The 20,757-nt window shown below is 49.2% G+C and overlaps 1 protein-coding gene across 2 annotated transcripts in view; it reads right to left on the bottom strand.

Moving 5' to 3' along the window:
* The window catches only part of LOC144174205 (uncharacterized), a 111,232-nt gene extending 91,620 nt beyond the window's left edge, over positions 1-19,612 (bottom strand). The window contains exon 1 of one of the 2 annotated variants that reach the window (XM_077702744.1): positions 19,492-19,612. The gene's annotated coding sequence lies outside the window, so the exon portion shown is untranslated. The other variant, XM_077702743.1, reaches the window with a different exon arrangement.
* Positions 19,613-20,757: the final 1,145 nt, after the last annotated feature.

The following is a 20,757-nucleotide window of genomic DNA, read 5'->3' on the forward strand; positions in this document are numbered from 1 at the left end:
ACTCCTGTAAAGTTGTAATGAAATATAGGATAAGCATTCATATGAATTGCTTGTCCTGTATTTCTGTCACCAAGTTTTTCTCTAACATATCAGGTCCCCCCCTTTCCTCAACCACCTCCACGAGCGTGACTGACAAGAGCAGTGATGCTGAACGCCACATTTACAGGTGCATTCAAATTGCTGGCATATCTCCCACTATTCGTTTAGAGCTTTCGCGTTTTTGCGTAAGGCTCTTTGGAGCACGACAGCTTGGAAAATCTACGTAGAACGGCGGGTTTAAGTGCACGACACGAATAGCTAAGAAACGACGACGAATTTTCGAATAATGTAAATCGAGTTCGAACCACGGGTACGTTATCAGGAAGTGCGTGATTTGTGTGAGGAAAGAACTGGCACGAAAACACTACGTGTTAGATCCGGGTCGACTGCTCTTAGAATTGGCAGATTCGCGACTACTTGCAAACTGGAAATATCACAGCGGGCAGACCAGATTGCCCAAGCTGAAAATGGTTCAATAAATAAAGAGAGCGCGCTTTTGAAGAAAAGAGAAGGCGTAAAATACGTGACGAGGCTGAAGTAAAAAAAAAAAAAAAAGGAAACTCGTATACTAGACTCGTTTTTTCGTTAAACAGCAAACGCGTAAAACAGTTGGCAATCCGTATAGAACTGAAAAGCCGCAAGCGAGCGGCGGCCGTCAGGTTATGAAATAACAGTAAGTGAAAAGGATGGCCTGTCGAGCTACTAGCGCGCAATACAAGTGTGGACTGTATAAGTGCGCCTTATTTTTTCAAGCCGAATAAAATTAAACCCCCTTAAAAAATAAGCACCATACAGAGAAAGGGGATGAGTAAAAATATTTATTGCAGCCGACATTAAAAAAAGAAAAGTGTGGCATCTTCTCGTTTCGGAAGGCCACAAGTTACCGCCGCTGCTCGGCCCGACTAACTATAATAGTATTTCTGACAGTCAAGCAGCGAGCTGGTCGGCCCGCTCTTCCACTACTGTCGGAGAGGAGAAAGCACAATCAAATCAACTAATAAATGACCAAAGGTCCCTACTGCGACGTCAAATTGGTGCACAGTGAGTTGTAGGAATGCAAATGTGTGATGACATCCGAGTAAATTGTCACGTTATCTACTACCTTAAGGTTGTGAAATGCTTTTCAAAAGTAGCAGTAGATATACTCCACGATATCAAACGTAACATTGTAAGTGGGAAAAAAAAAAGAAAGATGCCAATTCCACTTCCATTTTTCAACGAACCGAAACAATTGAAGAAACTGCAGTTGCCCACAAGAAATCTCTGCTCGATATTATACTGTTCTTGTAACACTTTACTGCGGGGACTTCAGCGCTGCTACACTTATACAGCCTTAGCTACTAAAGTTCCGGTAGGCCTCTGAATGTATTTTTTTTTTTTTAACATGGGGGTCTGGCACTGTGATTTAACTCAACTGTCCACCAATGCAGAGATAAGACTGCCCAGAGCGTGGTGCAATGACGTGCTACTGAACTACCATATCGGTAAAATTTTAAAAATGCGTGATAAAACAAACATTCTCACCTAATCATTTAAACACTTTCCCTGATTGTTTCTCTCAACAAAATTATCCGTAACCAACACGGATTTCCTCCCTTTTTCAGCATCATGGGGGACATGTATGTAAGAACGGCAACAGAAAAGCAAGGCAGCGCGTTCCCGAGCGCCGATTAAGGAATGTCGCGCGCAGGAATGTCCCCACGGTCGGAGCGAACGCCAGCGACAGATCTGATAAGCCACGTATGTACTACACGCGGCGAACATCTACACCAAGGTTGCTGCCCGACGGGGAAGGCTACACGCGCGCGTGCAGACCTCAGCCTGGAAATATGCGTATACGCAAACAGCTTGGATCCGGACCGCAAAGACGAGTGCACTTCAACGTCGGCGTCCTTATCTATATTCGTCCGCGAGGAAACCAGGCCGGAAGTTTGCAGAATAATAATAGCAATAAAAAGCTTGGATGAAGTCACCGCGTTGAAGTGGCTTCCTCTTGCGCCTTAGAAGCTGCGCAGTAAGATCGGAAACAACTAGAACCTGTACACTCTAGGCAATATAAGCACAAATGAGCGAGGTTAGTTTTAGGCGCGAGCGGTCGGCTTCAGGCCTCGTTAAAGCGCCCCCGGAGTGGACCGAAAACGAAGCGAAGCGCGCGTTCGCCAGCGTTGCAGTCCGGTTTCGCATGCTAAGCACCCGTCGGACCAGTGAGGCCGCAGTTTTGGCTCAAGCCCAGGATAATCTGGAACAGACTGTACTTCCAGCGTGGCGCCTTCATTATCATGTAAGGCCTGAAACCAACCCAGCCGACCAGCCGCGTTTTTTTAAAACTAGAGCGAGTATACGGTATACTTTCTGCCGTGCAGGAGCGCAGCTAACCACGAAGCTTCTAGTTTCTCCCGCTCTCTGAACCACTTATTTTTTATTTCGCAAGAGTGCGTTCGAAAAATGTCAGACGAAAATAAATTTTTTGTGGCCATTTGATTTTGCATGCCTGCGCCCGCCAAAACCCTCACCCCTCACCTGAGTTATCTACTCCCTTACAAGTTGCACGCTCCTCCACTGACCTTCATGCAGTGAAACATCCAAATAAAACACTGGACCCGCGCCACACAGTCCGTCCCCTCCAATGTGATCAGGCAGTTTCCCTGCGCAGCTCTATTGTACACACACCTTCCCTCATCCGTACGCCTGCATACTAAAATGACCACAGATAACCAACAAAATGCAAATATGCCCACAGCTCAGCAACTTCCACGAGAAAATGCAGAACGAAATCATCGCTAATGCGTTAGAGCCTACGGTTTCAGAATATCACAATGCCCCGAACGTATACCCGTACACGTAGAACTTCACTGGGCGGCTTGCGTTGTGTCACGCGTTCGCAGGACCGAACACAAGGGCAGACATGGAGCGAAACCGGACTCTGATAAAACCCCTTGAACTAGTTCCATGGGCTTTAGATCATCCTACTTGAGATTACTCATCCTCCATGGCGCGCCCTCTCCTCTCCCCTTGTAGAAAGGAGTTGAACCACGACGACGACGGGAATGGCAGCGCAGCGGAGACGTTGATCCGGCGGACTATCGGGTTTCAGCAGGCCTCCCGCGGAACGCCGGGCATCCGCGCGCAGCGAGCGCCCCTCTTCAAAAATCCCGCCTGCTGGAAGTCCTGCGCTAGAGGCCTCGGGCCCGTCGGTGTACGCCCCCAATAAAAAAAAAAGCCCTGTTGTTCAGCCGCTATCTATGAGCATCCAGTAAGCTTGCCCTCTGTGTCCGCCTCTTAACCCGAACGCTATACCTACAAAACAGCATGAACGTGTGAATGGGTAAATGTGTAAATGGTATGCATGCATGCATGCATGCATGCATGTGTGTATGTGTGTATGTATGTATGTATGTATGTATGTATGTATGTATGTATATGTATGTATGTATGTATGTATGTATGTATGTAGATATGTATGTACGTACGTACGTATGAATGCATGTGTTGTGTATGTATGTCTGTATGTATTGTGTGTGCGTATGTGAACACGAAGCCACTTTTAGATGCAGAGCATCTGATTCACTCGCCTTGTCCCTCCGGCGTCGTCGTCGTCGTTGTCGTCGGCGTTGTCCACTCCTCCCCCATTCTCCTCGCCGCGACAGCTGCGCTCTCCGCCGCTCACCCCCTCTCCTCTCCGATAGCGAACACTCTCTCGCGAGGGGCATTGGATTGGATTCGATTGGATTGGCTTGGCTTGGCTTGGATTGGATTTGGATTGGATTTGATTAAAGTGGATTGTGTTGCGTCGTAGCCGCGGCACGTTGCGTCATAGCCACGGCACGTTGCGTCATAGCCACGGCAGACGTGCTGGGGCCGGCGCATGTGCAGTACTCTCTCTTCCGCGGTTTCCTCTCATTCGAGCACGCTGCGCATATAACTGGTGTGCCGTTCTCCGGCGAAGCAACATCCACGCTTGGCTCAAACACCTAGAGTCCACGCCGCTTTACAAGTACGCCAACGTCGTCATCGACTGGGACCGGCTTACGCAGTCCCCTCAACGTTATGCGCGCTATAAAACGCGGTCCCTTCGGCGTTCCACCTACGCGTCGCATCTACACAGGGGTTCCCGCGAGGGGAGGTGGGAGTTTTTTTTTTCTTTTAATCTCTTCTTTTTCCCCTTTCTTCTGCCCTACTTCTTTTAGGGCCTTTAATCCCTTCTCCCTATCCCCGCAGAGTAGCATGAAGGCGGTAACATGCCAGCAAAGCTCTCTGCTTTCATCTAATAAAGAGCTCTCTCTCTGTGCGTATGTATGTATGTGTGTATGTATGTATGTATGTATGTATGTATGTATGTATGTATGTATGTATGTATGTAAATCGATTAAATAGGGAATGAGGGGCCTGTTGAATAAAAACAGCGTGGCAATACAGGAGTCAAGAATGCCAATGAAGGCATTGTAATAAAGGTGAAGACGCAGACGTCGATATTTACGAGAGAGAATACAAGCGCCATCCTATCCCCTAAACAGGACGTAACAACGCAAAAAGCTGGGGAAGATCTTACAAATGATTGATTGATTGATTGATTGATTGATTGTAGGGTTTAACGCGCCGACGCAACGCAGGCGATCAGGCGCGCCGTAGTGGAGGGCTCCGGATTAATTTTGACCACCTGGGGATCTTTAACGTGCGCCGAAATCTCGTACACACGGGCGTTTTTGCTTTTCACCTCCATCAGAAAAGCGGCCGCCGCGGCCGGGAATCGAACCCGCGACCTCGTGCTCAGCAGCGCAACGCCTTAGCCACTGAGCCACCGCGGCGGGTAGATCTTACAAATGTCACACGGGACAAGCGCTGACCGTGCCCTTGTCAATCTTCGTCGAATTTCGGCGCGGATACGTCTTGTTTAACCGAGTACACCTTGCCCAACAGCATATTCTACTGCAACGAAGTCCTGCCTACCCTTGTGAACGTCCACGTCGGCGCCTTCCCATTTATTACAGCGTATCCGAACCAACTAGCTAGGCAAACATATTATTTATTTATTTATTTATTTATTTATTTATTTATTTATTTATTTTACCCTCCGGGCATACAAGCATTGTAGAGGGGAGGGGCTCACATAAAAGAGCAAAAATGATGTCAGAAGCAGCGACAAGTGTTTAACCATTGTACACACAAAAAATATACAGCGAAAAAAAGTAAAGCAAATGCACTAAACGCAGCCATAAACGCAATCACTCTTGGAGCAAAAGAAAAACAAATGGTAAACGCACATCATTCGCCGTAAAAGAACACAGAAATGGCCGATCGACACAAGCATATAATACACTAATAAAGAAACAATACACAACGAAAAAAGCACTCCTTACTAGGAAGTAGAAGACAAAAACAGAAAAAAAAACTTACAACAAATTTGAATTTGACAATGCTTCCCGGAAATGGTCAGGGTTAGTAATGCAAGCTAATGAAGCAGGCAGGTGGTTCCACTCACGGCACGTTTTCGGTAAAAAAGAATGGGAGTAGGTGACAGTGTTTTGGTGCGGTATATGGACTTTGTGACGATTGTCAAGACGTTCTGATATGAAACGTGCGGGTTGTATCCAGCGTGATTTGAGTACTTGGTTATTGTGATACACTTTCTGAAATATGCACAGACGGGACAGTTTTCTACGTGTAGCGAGAGGAGTTAGGTTCAGGCTGGATGTCAGAGAAGTTACACTGGCCGTACGTAGCCAGGCAAGGCTTTCCTGGCTGTTTAACTATTCGAGCCTTTTTGTGAGAATACACTGTTTTTTTTAAATGCCCAGAAAGAGACAAAATAAAAAGGCATCTGCAGAAATTCAGAAAATTTTCTACTAATGGTCATTATGCCACCTGTATTGAGTGTGAGTTCTTTACAGCCAATCTTTTTTTGTTTCTCTAAATACTGTCCGACCAATCATCTGCATTCATGCTAATACAACAATTACAGGTGGAACTTCCGCGAAATCTGCACTACTGTGGAAATGCAGGGCGCAACACGGTCCTGGCTGCGGGGGTACTCGACACACAATGCTACGCACTAAAAAGGTCTGCGCCCAGGCTGGGGCCGCCGCTACGAACCAGTAGGGCAGAAGGGAAAGCGGGAAAAACCACGGGGGCACCCAAGATTTTTCTTCTAATGTGGCAATGCACGAGTATTCCTTCTCTCTGAGTTATGTGTATTTGGGTTTATTTCTGCTGAGTGTATAATGTCGCAAAACGCATGAGAACCCAATTTTTCTTTTATGAGTAGGCTTCCCTGCACAGCACAATGCGCCAAACTCGGACGATCTGATACAGTCCCGGGAAGGTCCACAGCAGATGCTGCCCATTCACAATCTGCGACTCCGCCGTACAGAGTGCGAATGTGCAGCATCTGCTGCGGACCTGCCCGGGACTGCATCAGATCCGACTACGGCTCCTTCGTGCAACCGGCCTCCACCCTGGCCGCCCTCCAGACCTGCAGCGCTGGGTTCGGGGATTCATCGACAACCTCTGTAATTTAGACACGAAGCAAACTTGTTCGTGTACCTGTGAACTCGTGTGCCGTTATGCTGCAGGGCAAACTTTCGAATTAGAAAAAAAAGAAGCTTTACGCTCAGCCCCCTTATAGTCGGCTTCCCCACGTTACTCGAACGCATGGCTCAGAAGATGCATTTTCGGGACCATTGTAGCCAGTATTGTATCGAAATATGAAGGTCCCAGAACCTTTTTAAGCCTAGGTAGAATTTTCCCATGTTGTGCCAGGCTTCAGCCGACGGCTTACGGCAGCGCCGTTTGGTTACGTCAACAATGCAAAAAATCACCGCTTAAAACGAATTTTTGATAATACGAACAAATTTTTACGGTCCCTTGGAGTTCGTCTTAACGGGAGTTCACTGTATGTATGTATGTATGTATGTATGTATGTATGTATGTATGTATGTATGTATGTATGTATGTATGTGTATGTTGATAGAGAGAGAGAGAGAGAGAGAGAGAGAGAGAGAGAGAGAGAGAGAGAGAGAGAGAGAGAGAGAGAGAGAGAAGAGATTATTGGTTACTGAGTTACAATCATGAGCCAAGCATCATTTTACTACGAAACTCGTAGTTCTCGGCGCAAGGCCTATCATGAAAAAGATAGAAAAAAAACCGAACGCTCTTATCTCGGCTTATGGCTGCACCTATAGGTCTACGCGAACATTCATGTTTCATTCCTGCCTCGTCTGATCCACCCTAAATACGCGTCGTCTAAAGTTGCGTCCTGCGGTGCAGAGACGTCGAAGTTTGCAATGTCATCCCGACACTAAGATTCCCGAAGGAGTGCTCAGACAAAGTGGGAGCGACAAAAAAAAATAACAGGGCCAGAAGAACAACGGGTCCGGGCAGCTTTCCCGTCCAACGACGCTCGAGCTGGCGTCGATAGTAATTTCGCCTCTTCCCCGATGAGGAGGCGCCATTCAGTCGATATAAGCCTTCGGGTATAGCCTCGGCCACACCCCTTCCCCCTCCTCTCGTTCCAATAAAATTGCAATGCCGTAAAGCCTTGCCGCCCTCGCTCTGCTCGATCAATCGATTAGGCTTAGTTTCGCGTCGTGCACACCATAGGTGTACCGCGCAAGCGTCCCACTGGCCCAGTTGGCGTAGACTTGGCAATTGGCGCGTCCTTCTCTTACAAATAGCGCAGCTTACACACACGCACACGTACAATCAAATTTCGGTATTACGCGCCAAAACTGAGCCTGGGAAATGAAGCGCGCCGTACCGGTGGAGGGCTACGAATTGATTTTGACGACGTGGAGGCTCTTCAACGTGCGCCGAAATCTGTACAGGTACGCGTTTTCGCTTTTCGCCTCCATCAAAGCGGCCGCCCCCGGCCGGGATCAAACCCACGTCCTTGGGCTCACACTACTACAACGCCTTAGCCACCGAGCCACAGCGGCGTGACGCTCCGCAGGCTACCATTTTAACACGAAAATGTTTTATTCCGGGATTCACAAAGATTTCACTTACGTCACATCCATCACGGAAGTGACGCCAGCACAGCGGAGCAAGCGGCCTGTAAAGGGTGCACCCCTGCACACAGGGTCTTCTTGCGGGGAAGCAACCTTTAGTACAAAAGAGTACGTTAAAGTTCGGGTTGTTCGTTTTCGGGTTTTATATTTTAACACGAGAGTGTTTTATGCCGGAATACACAGAAGTTTCACTGACGTCATATCCGTCACGGAAATGACGCCAGTACACCTTTGCAGAAGCGACCCGCCAACAGGACGCCGCTCGCCAAGCCCACCCACGAGACAGCCGCCGACCCGCAAATCATACTCAGCTGCAGATAGAAGACCTTTCGCGCCGTGCATGCTGTCTAGCTTGAAGGTGGAAGCAAGCGAACGCAACGTTTCGCTATGCCGTTCTCTTGGGGACGGGGGAGGGGGAGGGGGGACGGGGGGGGCAGTTGAGGTTCGACCGCACACCACCCACTAGCAAATCTCAGATTCAGATTAGGTTACGACATACTGAAAATTTTGATCAACTAAAATTCGTTGATTGAGTGCAATTTATAGATGTAACATGTAAATTACTTGTACGGTTGCCGATTTATCAAAGCTCCACAACGAAAAAAGGCAGAAAGAAATTTTGGTTGGTTGAGTGCAATTTATACGTTTAAATTACTTGTATGGCTACCGATTTATCAATGCTCCACGAAGAAAAAAGGTGGAAAGAAACGTTCATATCAAACGTACGAACATTCAATTAGCCTTTCCGCCATCTTAACTACGAAAATAGTCTCTACCTCAGATCGACCTCTAGCCCTTCTTCCGTCGGACCCTGGTGCCGGATGATTCGCAACGAGCGGCTTTAACACGAATTTTAGATGCAGAGCATCTGATTCACTCGCCTTGTCCCTCCGGCGTCGTCGTCGTTGTTGTCGTCGGCGTTGTCCACCCCTCTGCCATTCTCCTCGCCGCGCGAGCTGCGCTCTCCGCCGCTCTCCCCATCTCCTCTCCGATAACGAACACTCTCTCGCGAGGGGCATTGGATTGGATTTGATTTGATTGGCTTGGCTTGGATTCGGTTAGATTGGATTTGGATTGGATTGGATTAAAGTGGATTGTGTTGGATTGCGTTGCGTCATAGCCGCGGCACGTTGCGCATAGCCGCGGCAGACGCGCTGGGGCCGGCGCATGTGCAGTACTCTCTCTTCCGCGGTTTCCTCTCCTTCGGGCGCGCTGCGCATATAACCGGTGTGCCGTTCTCCGGCGAAGCAACATCCACGCTTGGCTCAAACACCTAGAGTCCACGCCGCTTTACAAGTACGCCAACGTCGTCATCGACTGGGACCAGCTTACGCAGTCCCCTCAACGTTATGAGCGCTATAAAACGCGTTCCCTTCGCCGCTCCGCCTATGCGTCGCATCTACACAGGGGTTCCCGCGAGGGGAGGTGGGTTTTTTTCTTTTTCTTTCTTTTGAACGTGATTACCTGTAGCACTCGCAGTTCACCACAAAACGACGGACTTTTCCAGCAACACGCAAGCCTTGGGTGCTGCGCAATCCGACAAAAAGACCGCCATTGGACTTCATACTAATCGCAATTTCGCACTGTACATAGGGCCTCAGACGGGAAGATCAGAACGCGAAAATCGGCGAATCAATCAACAATGCCCATCCGACATGGTCCAAGGAGCAAAAGTAATGGCAAGAGATCGCTCGAGCGAGCGCCGATACCTGCCTAGTGCCACCCACCAATCATTACGCAATATCTCCCATCTCGAAGAAGAGACAGCGGACCAAACGTAATGAACGGCGGAAAAAAAGTGCCACATAACTTCTCGGGGCCACCTCCGAACGGCTCGAGTCTCGAAGCGGCGTCACCACCTGTCCGATGTGTGCGGCACCCCGCAGGAACGCGTTCTGCCCCCCGTCTTTCGCCCCTGCGAATGTGACCGGCCGTCAAGCGAGCTCGCAGGCATCAGTCAAGCCAGGCTCGGCGGCCACCGACGGCGCACAAACCACCGCGGGGCAGACGGGAGAAGATGAGCGGCGCCCACGGGTTCGCATTCTTCCGACGCGGAGAACGAAATCGGCGCGGCAAATAACTGGCAAAAAGAAAGAGAGAGAACAGTCTGCGGCGTGTTTACTTTATCCGGCGCGAAACGACCTCGGTAGCGTCCTCCTTCCCGATGCGCCTTTCTCGCTGGCGCGAATTTTTCGTCAGTTCCTGCCCCCAAAATAAAGCTGCGTTTGTATGCACGCCATCACCTAGGTTTTGTTTGTTTTTTGTTTCTCTTTCCGTGCATACACATCGACCGCAACGTGTGCCCACTGTTCGCGGAGCGCTTATTCCGGTTATATATATCCAATGTTTATAGGCCAACCCGTGGCTTACTTTTCGACCTGTTTATCGGCTATCACAGTCCCGAAAACAGAACGGCCCTTAAACCTTCACAAACACGAAACGCCGGAGGCATGGAGCTACTGCAAAGAAGGATCGTAAGCGAATCTCGTGATTCAAAGTTCTTGCTCCCATTCTACGTTTAGACGCACGACGGCTATATCAATTTACAAATTACAATTAGAGGGCAGGCGCTGTCGGGGCGGTAGAAAATCCGATATAGAAGGCATCTCGATATATGGGCTATCATCGCATCCACCACCGATACAACCTTGTTCAAAGCATCACGCCTATTGTTCATATTGTTTAGCCATAGTGTTCATAGTGCATGTTTGCGGTCACATGCGCCCCTGAATCATCGTAAAAAACTGCCCATTCTCTTCTGTTTCACCTCTTTCTGTTGGGCTCCGAAAGTACCTGTAATAAATTATAAATAAGTAAATCACTAGAGAAGTACCCTTGGAAATGCACTGAAACACTTGTTTAGAATATTATATACAATGAAACTCCACTCGTTCCGTACTGTAGCCAAAATAACTAGAGCGAGAGTACGAAAGTACAAAAAAAAAATGACAGAGCCACTCCAGTAAGGCCGACAGTAAATGCAAGAGTACCCTTTGGTACACGGGAACCTCACATTCCGCCGTCATGCCTCCTCAACGCCACACACCAGGCCTCGCTCTGAAACGTTTGCTTGGCCTTTGGAGGCAAGATCTCCGCACTCGGGTGTGTGTGCGCCGCCCGCCCAGCCCGCTGTTCCCTTAGTGCGCTGTGTAGGTCACGCCGACCTGGCCAAGGGTCAGCCTGCCTTCTTACAAAGAAAACAGCGGGGAAAATGGCAGCCAGAAAGGGCCAGCTGTGTGGCCTTCCCAGCGAGGGCGATACAGTACTCGCGAGTGCACCGGCAGTCACGCGCACCCTTATCAGTGTGTTCGCGTTTAAGCCTATGCTTCAGTGTCCTCACTGGTGTCATTGTACGCCAACACACCCAGCAGGAAAGCTAACTTTCACTGACGGCGATGATGAATGATCGTCGGTGAGGTGAAAGGAAAAAATTCACGCATCTCCACGAAGCGAATCATGACGAGTGGGCGAAGCACTGGGAATCGTTCTTACCGTAAATCACCCGTGGTATTGCTCACTCGCGCACGTAAACGAGTGACAGCGCGTGTGTACAGTATATACAATTCCAATCCAATCCAATCCGGTACAATTCAATTAAATCCAATCCATTGCAATCCAATCCAATGCTCTTCGCGCATGCGCAACACAGTGTACACGGACGCCAAGCCCCGTACAATGCGAGGTCCTAAGGTGCTTCGCCCCTAAAAAAGGCTTCCCGTGGCCGGAATCGAACCGGGGGTAGAGTTGTTTACTCTACCTGGGTCCCTCGAGTTATAAAGCCGGCGCCTATCCGATTGCTCCACTTCGATATGGCCGAAGCGAACGCCAAGCAGCAGCCACCGATGGGCGTCGTACATACCAAACCCAAACGTTAGGGCTACGGAGTGCACACCCGACGGCTGCTGCGGGTATTCTAGGAAAGTGTTGCATGCCTCCAGAGTTGCACATACTCGCAGTACGGGATTGGCCAACCAAAGAATCCATCGCGAGAACACTTCGTGTACAACCACCGTCGTCGTTAGACGGAGGCGTGTATGATTTTTTTTCCCTTGTCGCTCTCCGCGCCTGGATTATTCAGTGCTAGATACACGGGAATCGAAGCAGTACGCTTTAACGGCCGGAGCCACGAAAACGAAATACAACGTTGTTTATTTTAAAGAATCTAGCTTTGGTAAGTCACACAGCTTCATTCCAGCCACGAAAGGCGCTTTTTTTAACAGAACAAGCGCAAAAGAATAAAAAAAAATCTCAAATTTCCTACACGGAACTCTTACTGTTGAATAAATGTTTATTCCTCCTCCTTTCAAATTTCCTAAGCATTAGAGGCTTATCCTGGTCAGCCGCTCCCTCGACGGCCAGCTCCTATTGGTCGACAGAGAGGAGGCCACGTCCATGGCACTCGGATTCCCCTGAGCCGGAGTCTGGGCCTCCTCTCCCCACACCCCTCCCCTTAATAATAATAGGCCAACAAATTGCATTCCACCACATTTCAAATTTCGCGCTACAGCGACGTAATACGGGCAGAAGCGACGCAATACTGGCCAGCACTAAAAACAGATCAGCTTGTTAACCACAGGACCAAAAGCAACTAGAGGCCCCACTACGACCGCCCAGCCATGTCTCTTAGCAACAGCTTAGGTCGGCAGCCGTGCAAGATCCTGTGACGTCATAGAGGAATAGCCGCAAAGTGGCTGGGGAGTCGGCACTGCTGGGTATGTTTCTTCTTATACCTCGGTTCCATCATGGGAGCCCAATATTACTTCAACGGACGCGGAGCTCATCGCTATCCACGATTCTCCCGACTACTCTTCATGTACGATTACCATCTCCCCATTCCCCCAACCTTCGCAACTTAACGGACTCACATAGAGCTCTCCAAGAACTTTGTCATCCCAGGTCCACCCACCCTTCTGTCCACCACATTATTCATCAAATCGCTGCGCTCCAAACATCAGGCCGCCAAGTCCGAATCGACTGGACCAGCCGCTCCTGGGAACCAAGCAGCTCACGTGGCTGCACAGGAGGCCCTCCTCACAACAGCCTCCGATGGACCCCGCCCTACTCGGACCACCCCTGGCCCAACTGCCCTGACGGTGATCCCGCAATGAGGCTCCGTAGATTCGCACAACTGAAACAACAATGCCCCGAGGCTCTCACTCCTTCGGGCCACCTCACCTCCCTCCCCACCCTGACCAGAGCACAAGAAAACTTCTTGAACAAGTCCCTGACCAACACCTGTACGGCACCAGAGACCATTCGACAATGGTTATTATCCACAGCACGCCCCCCGATGTCCCTGCTGCCACCACTCCATCGCAGCCGATCTCCACCACCTCATCTGGCACTGCCCCAAGTTTTCTCGCTTTCGTACATTCGCTCCCCCTCACCACGACACCTCAACTTACATCGACCCAACATCCCTCTCACACGACACACTCTTCGAAATCATCATTTATGCCACAAAAAGCGGCCTAATACGGGCAATTTAGCAGTGGTCTGCACGACTTCTGAAGAGACCCCTTGAAGACGACGTCATAAGGACTGTGCTCCGCTCTCCCCATTCCCTGCCCCCCCCCCCCCTTCCTTCTAATTTGGCCTTCCTTTCTAATAAAGTTAACAACAACAACGTATTTGGAGTTACTGATGATTGGTGTCATTGCTATCGAAATAAAGTAGTCATGTGAATGAACCAAACTTGTACTCTGTCTTCATGGTCAGCGCTTGCCATTACAACGCAGTATTAAACCAACACAAACAATTCATTAAATGTCTACAAGCTGAATACGGAAGCAAAACTGCGGACGTCTTCTCAATGAGCGAGCTGGCACCCCGGTGCGACCATGTGCGACTGACGTCACATAGTCAGGCGCCCGGAAGAACAATTTTATCTTATCGAGGTCCCAGACCTTGTCGCTCGGGCGCCCGTCGTATGGGGGTCAACAGCTGTTCGAGGTTCACGAACCGTCTGCGCATCAGGCGTTCGGTTACTTGCGGCCAAGGGCGTGCAACGACTCCGTCCTTTCACCACGGAGACAGAACGTCACAGAACTCCTACGCGTCCCCTAGAGCCGAAAGATGAGGATTCTCTGAACATTAGTTGCCTTGGGCACTGGCACAAAAAAAAAAAAAGGCCACTTGGTTACGTCTTCCCGGCTCTCCGCGTCTTTGGTGACCACGTTAGCACTTTCAAGCGACAAGTCCACTGCGTCGATTTTGCTCGACGAATGCGACAGATGGGGAACAAGAATAAGTTTAAATAAAACGGCACATTAGCGTTCTGCACTTTTGCTCGTTTTCACCTGTCGTAAACTGTAGTAACCGCGAGTTCAAGCCATCTCTTGTTGATCTTCGCTGAAGTACAGTTTCTGCACCATCCCCGTCTCCCCATCCGCTAGGTGGCCACTGCAGGACGAAAGTATCCTCTAATAACCTTCACAAGCTGCACCAGCGATTCTGTCCCTCTGTTTCCTCATCACCCTACACGGTGCTTTGTATGCTGTTACTTGTGACACCTGTTCTTCGCTCCTCTTTGTACTCCTGCTCGTACTCCGCCGTCAAAATCCTCTCTCGCTGAACTATCCGTGACGCTTCTCAACACACTCCTCAATGTAATCCCGGTGGCACTCCCCTTCAAACTTCTCGCGGAACTCAGGAGTCGTTCCCGTGGCTATACTCCCCGTTGAACTCATCGCAGTTAAGGTCGCAGTACAACGGTACGACACCCTGAGGCCGAAAAATTTTCATCTTGCCCCATTCCTCGCGGGACCCCAAGTCACACTCCTCGTTACCTCGTCACACCTGTAATCGAACATCTCGTAGCAGGCAGACGTGCAGTTCCCGTGCAATTACTCGTATAACACTTTTCGCTGACATCCCAGCCGTGCTATACCGGCGTAACTTTTTGCCGCGTTTCTGTTCTCAGTCATAGTCCTCGTGGAGCTCACCGCCCGACAACAGCAATGTTATCGCTTCGGGACCGCATCACACTCTTGGCGATACAGGTCGTACATCTCACCAAGCTCCCCGTGTACTTCCACTCAACAAAGCAGCGATATTTCGTTTCACAGTCGCCGAGATAGGGCGAACTAAAATGGATCAAGATGCCAAGGTGTGCCGACTTCCGCACTACAATAAACCCCTAAGAGCACACCGAAAGTCGCAGAAGAAAGTTTACCCGCGGGTACACAAGAGAGCCTGGTTGTAAACGAAGCCCCACGTCACCACCAAGGAGGTTGGTTGCCACCAGTCCCGTTCTTCCGGGTGGCCGCAGCTATATATACGCCCAATGTTGACTTTCCGCCTTCACTGATCGTTTCTGACGGAGAGAACGAATGTCTGTTGCTGCAGCCGTATGTCATAGCCATGCTCGTACAAAATATTTATTTGAAATACAAGGCCAGCTCAAGAACCTCAAGGCAGCCATGGGGCATACAACCACGTCTCCGTAACTTATTTTCCGGGTCGATCCGGAGTTCAGTAGTGTATTTTGTGGAGGGAACCACGCCTGACAGCTTAATAGCAAAAACAATTTATCATAAAATTTTACCACCACCATCGATACAAGAACTTCTTAGCGGGGTGATCTCGTGCAACGCTGCCTCAAAATCGAAACTCCACAAATACGAGCATTCTAAGTTTAACCCGCCTCTAAGAAGACAGGCCGTTGACAGAATACTCGCACGCTTCTTTCTCCCCACCCCGACGCCCCCTTTCACCGCCGTATTAAAAAGGGTCCCTGAACAAGTTCTTTCTAACTTTGGCATCTTTGAATGGCCTTAGTCGGGGCCGAGCAAAACTGCTAGTGTTCCCTGCTGCCGCCAAGATATATGTGCAGTCTGAACAAACGAAACGCGAACACGAAAATATGAATCAGAACACGCAAAATTGTAAAATGTTGTTCATGAAAAATGGGGCGTTATTAGTATATCTGGAAAGCCACATTTCCCAACTTCGATACTGTAATTACGCCACGCGTCAATTAGCCTCGCATAGAAATAAGCCGCGCTATTCGTGTGTTCTGATCCATATTTTCACGACCGTGTTTCATTTGTCCATGACTGTACGTCGTGTAAAAGCTGTGCGGTTATTTTTGCCCAACTCGTAGAGAACGCGGGCTTTGCCTTCGTGCCCGGTTCGTCGGGTCACCGGAATACGAGACACCTGGAACAAAGTGGTTCAATCCAAATGTAAGAGTGAGAGGGCGGAGGGGGCTCTAATTTTTACGCCAGACAGTCTCCAAGTGTTCCCGAAAAATTTCAACCCGCGAAAACTTCACAGGTGAGTGTTTTTGCAGTAGTTCTGATTAGCCCCAAAAACCCGAAAAATCGGACCCTCAATTAGAACACCGTACAAAATGATTGATACAAAAACTGACTGAGAGATCTTAAGCGATATGGTTACAGTGGCGACAGGAAAGGTAGAGAGGGGATTGCCACAGCAACCATAGCACTATGGCACTTGAGCAGACGGCTGCTAATTAAGACATTATACGTCCTCGGTGTGCCGTCTCTCTGCCTCACTCCCCAGCTCGCCACCACGACTGCGTCGCAACGTCCTCGCTGTCCTCTTCCATCAAATAATAAGTGTACAAAGAAAGTGACCAGAGCTAAACTTCGTTCCAGGGTCATTAATTGCGGCGAACTGCGAGCGCCTGCCGCCACATCTTAGCAGCACATCCTCTTCTGGCGCGCTCGGGCTCGGCGGAAAGAAGGGATATTCGCCGTGCCGATGCGAGCATCCGTAATGAGCTAGTGCCCCTCTCCCTTTTGCCCCCTCGCACTTCCGCAAACATTCGCAGAGCGCCGCGCCGGCAGTGACACAGCCTCTCCTTCGCCTTGGACTGGGAGAGCAGCAGATCCCACATTCAAGGTCGCAGCGCTAGCAGCAGATCCGCTTGCGCGCTCGCATCCCGAGCTAAATAAAAGGTTGCGAGAGCAGCAGACGAGCAGACGGCCGTGAGGATGGAAGAAAAGCGAGATAAGGATGCAAGGCACGGCCACGGGGATATGTAATCGCGGAAAAGTAAATGAAAAAAAAAAAACAGTCAGCAGAGTGGTGGAGGATTAAATACCTTAGCTCAGGCGCCAAATGCCCCCCGATATTTACTGAAAAACGGGAGCCAATTATCCGATGGGCAACAACAACAAAAAATCGCTGCCCGCGCGTTGTAACAGTGCCGAAAGAAATATAAAAGGCTTTAAACACATTTTTTTTTCCTGCAGCTGACGCCGAAAAGATGTACATTCGTATCACATTTGTAGAGGAGGAATAGTACAGTAAATAAACTAATCGACCAGATTTAGGGGAAATCCCCAAGGTGGAGTAAGTTTCTGTGAAGGAAAGTTTGACATCCACATAAATGCAGCCATACGGCTACAAAGGAAAGCTATACAGCTTTCTCAGAAAATTCGCAGTTGAAGAAAAATTCGTCCTGGTCCAGGACGAATTTTTCTGGTCCAGGCGACCGTTCGTCCTGGTCCAGGCGACCAGGACGAATTTTTCTTCAACTGCGAATTTTCTGAGAAAGCTGTATAGCTTTCCTTTGTAGCCGTATGGCTGCATTTAGGTGGATGTCAAACTTTCCTTCACAGTAAATAAACTAGAATTGGTGCTGGTAGTATTAATTTTAGGTATATTTCAAATCAACTCTGAAATCCGGAAGGGCGGTAACATCCTCCATGGCTTGAAAGCATCCAGAAGAATCAACAACCTCCGCAATGTAAGCTGGGGCCGAATGTGGGAAAGCCCTAGCGGGAGACAACCTTTCTCAACATTTCTAGATACTTTAGCGTTTTCGCGCTGTCATCCCCATATATGGGTCCCCTCACCAACAAGCCCAGCTCACCACACTTTTACCGCAGATAAGACGCATAAGTACCTTGACTGACAGGAGACTATAATTGAGTCGGCGTCTAGGCCCCAATATTGGAAAAATAATAACGGAGGGAGGGGGCTGTATCACATCGAAAAATTCTCAGGTCCAATCAATGATCACAGCAATTTCCCTGAATTTAATGAATTAAATGGGCTGTGCTCCACATTTCCAAATTGGACTGGCTGAGACGACAAAAAAAAGAAACTAACCAACTGCATTAAAAGACCCAAATTTTAAATGCGTTGCCTGATTGCAACCCAATTGAAATGCCAGAAGAAAAAAAAAACAGGGCGCGTGTGGCTTTTCTTAGCTTAGGAGACTCCAACGCTCGCTTTTTGCAAATGTGAGGGGTTTGGAGAAGAGATCAGGGCGAGAGATTAGAGCGACCCGAAGAAACCGTGCCGACCAAGTGCCTTTGACGGCGTGTGCTTCGCTCTGGCCTTGGCAGCCAACTGGGTCAATTTGGGAAGTTCCACTACACAAGCTCTTTTTCACAACCAAAACGTCCACTGGCGCAGAGCTAAGCACTCCAGCGAACCACGAATGCATTCACGTGTGCCAGATGCAGTAAATTCGCTGAATGAACGGGCATCGCGACAACATATCGGGAAGCGGAAGGTTAAAGAGAAAGTAAACAAAAAAATGTGACTATATGACTGATGATCTAGATTAACTGCGGCAAATATGCCAATCAAACTGGATTCAACGGTGAAGATCCACGCTTCGGCTAAAGAAACGTCGATTTCGGTGAGATCAGTCCGGCATCGCCAAATCCTCGAAACCACCCGCCGCTAGACTACACAGAACAGCTCCCAGAAAAAGCATTGCGCAAAGTCCTGGCACTTCCGTGGGTCAGAAGATACCTCTACAAACGCCGACTGCGTGCTTCGCGCATCCGGAGTAGAGAGGGTGCCCGATCCACATTCGTCCGTCCGTGCACGGCCCAAACGCTTTGGTTCCTTGTTCGTGAGCGCCGCGTACTCGATAATCCGATGCACAGAGAAAAACCTTCGCACGCGCGTACCGCTGCAAAGTGACACAGCGGCTTCAGCACCCGCCTTCCCAGCGCTACGATCACTTGCGACTGATATCGGAGACACCGTTGACGGGTGATCTGGTTTTGAACGAGCAGCTGCAGCACACACTACAATGGGCTGCAGGCGTCGCAGCCCAGCAACGTCAATTAGCGTGCAAAGATGCTCGTGCTGGGGGGCCTAGAAGACTCCGGAGAGCCCAAGAAACGCACCAGCTAGCGCTGAGGGGACGGGGAAGGCGCGAACTCACGTTTTATACCGGTGAATGGTCATAGAGAACGCTGTGCAGAGGCATGGAGCCTTCGGTGCGGAGAAAACCGTCGCGGGCCGCAAGCTTTCGCCATGTAGCACGGAACCGCACAGTACGTCACTGCGTCGGCCACCGCCGCTTTGGGCTCACTTTTCGCCGTGCCATATCCGGAGATGTTCTGTCACTGCTCACACCGCCGATTTGACAGAAGCTGGCAGTGAAATTGCGCCTCGCTCTTCTTTTTTTTTTTTTTTGCTTCGCCCACGCACGCAAACACACAAAACGACTCACGGGCACACGCGAAGATGCTGGACCACAGCCGACGCGGGCGCCGCCGTTGCTCTCAAAGATGCCGACAGCGAGCTGCGGAACCACTGGCGCCATCTGCTATCGGTCACGAAGACTGCCGTTAAGGCGCCAAATATGGATGCCGCTAAAGGTACTTCGGACATAAGTCGTTTTCGACCAGCGTCTTGCTAAACTCTAATTAGGAAAAAACTTCTCCCATAACTATTAATGTTAAAAATTTATGAAACGCTTCCCCCGTGACTCTGAGTGCGCTTAATTCACTTACTTTAGCCGCCTTCTCTCGAACTGCACTGCACCACATGAAGCTTCTGATTTAGAAAGGTAGCTTAGTTACGAGTTCGCCAGGCTTATGCCACTATTGCCACATTTACCCATCATAACTAAATACAGGGTTATTTAATGGCTTAAGTCAATTTTGGCTATATGTACTTACTGTTTTGTGTAGTAAAAAATCACTGCTGTTTCTGTTACCGAGATGGAGGAAACTGATGAGGTCCCAATCATATTGAACTGCTGTGGAGTAACCTTATAATATCAGCACACAGGTAGGGAATTAAATGTGAATGCTATAAATAAAATTTTGAACGAACCACTACAGGTGCCGCAAATCCAAACGACGAGTGCAGTTATAATGGTAAAAAGCGTGCATAATGAATGGTACAGGTGGCCTCGAGTGCTTCCCTGCTGTGCTCTTTTGAAAGTGAAGGTGCATTACTACACAAACTGTTTCTAAGCATATAGTGTTGCGAGTCAGTGTTTCGACAGAAAAACATTTCCATATTGCCTGTGCCCCAGGATTGCCATTGCAGCCTTTTTAGTGATTCATCGAATTCGAGGGCAGGGATAAGTTGAACTTATTTTGTTACCCCGACATCACCAAGGCAGTTTAAGAATTGAAGGTCGCCTGAACTTCTGCACATGAAGCATGACTGGGGGTTTCTTTCGCCACATCGCCACTGGGCATGTGAAGTTCTTCAAACAGTGTTGGTGCAACCCCCTGACAGGCATGAACACTTGTCCTTTAAGGCAACAATTACAGAAATGACAAACTTCTGAACCTGGTAAGTCATCTTAAGAATGGCTCTTGCCATTAAAACACTTCTGGTAAGTGCTGGCATGCTCTTACCAGAGGCAGGCACAAGGGCAAGAGCGACTGCCCCCACCCCTTCTCCCTTAACAATCATCTGCCAAACTAGCAGTGATCAAAGTACAGTGTGTGCAGGACATGCTGCAAAGTATTCCCCGCCC

Source organism: Haemaphysalis longicornis, unplaced genomic scaffold (assembly GCF_048455015.1).
Source record: "Haemaphysalis longicornis isolate Haplotype H1 unplaced genomic scaffold, Haemaphysalis longicornis Haplotype H1 scaffold_3, whole genome shotgun sequence".
Taxonomy (NCBI): domain Eukaryota; kingdom Metazoa; phylum Arthropoda; class Arachnida; order Ixodida; family Ixodidae; genus Haemaphysalis; species Haemaphysalis longicornis.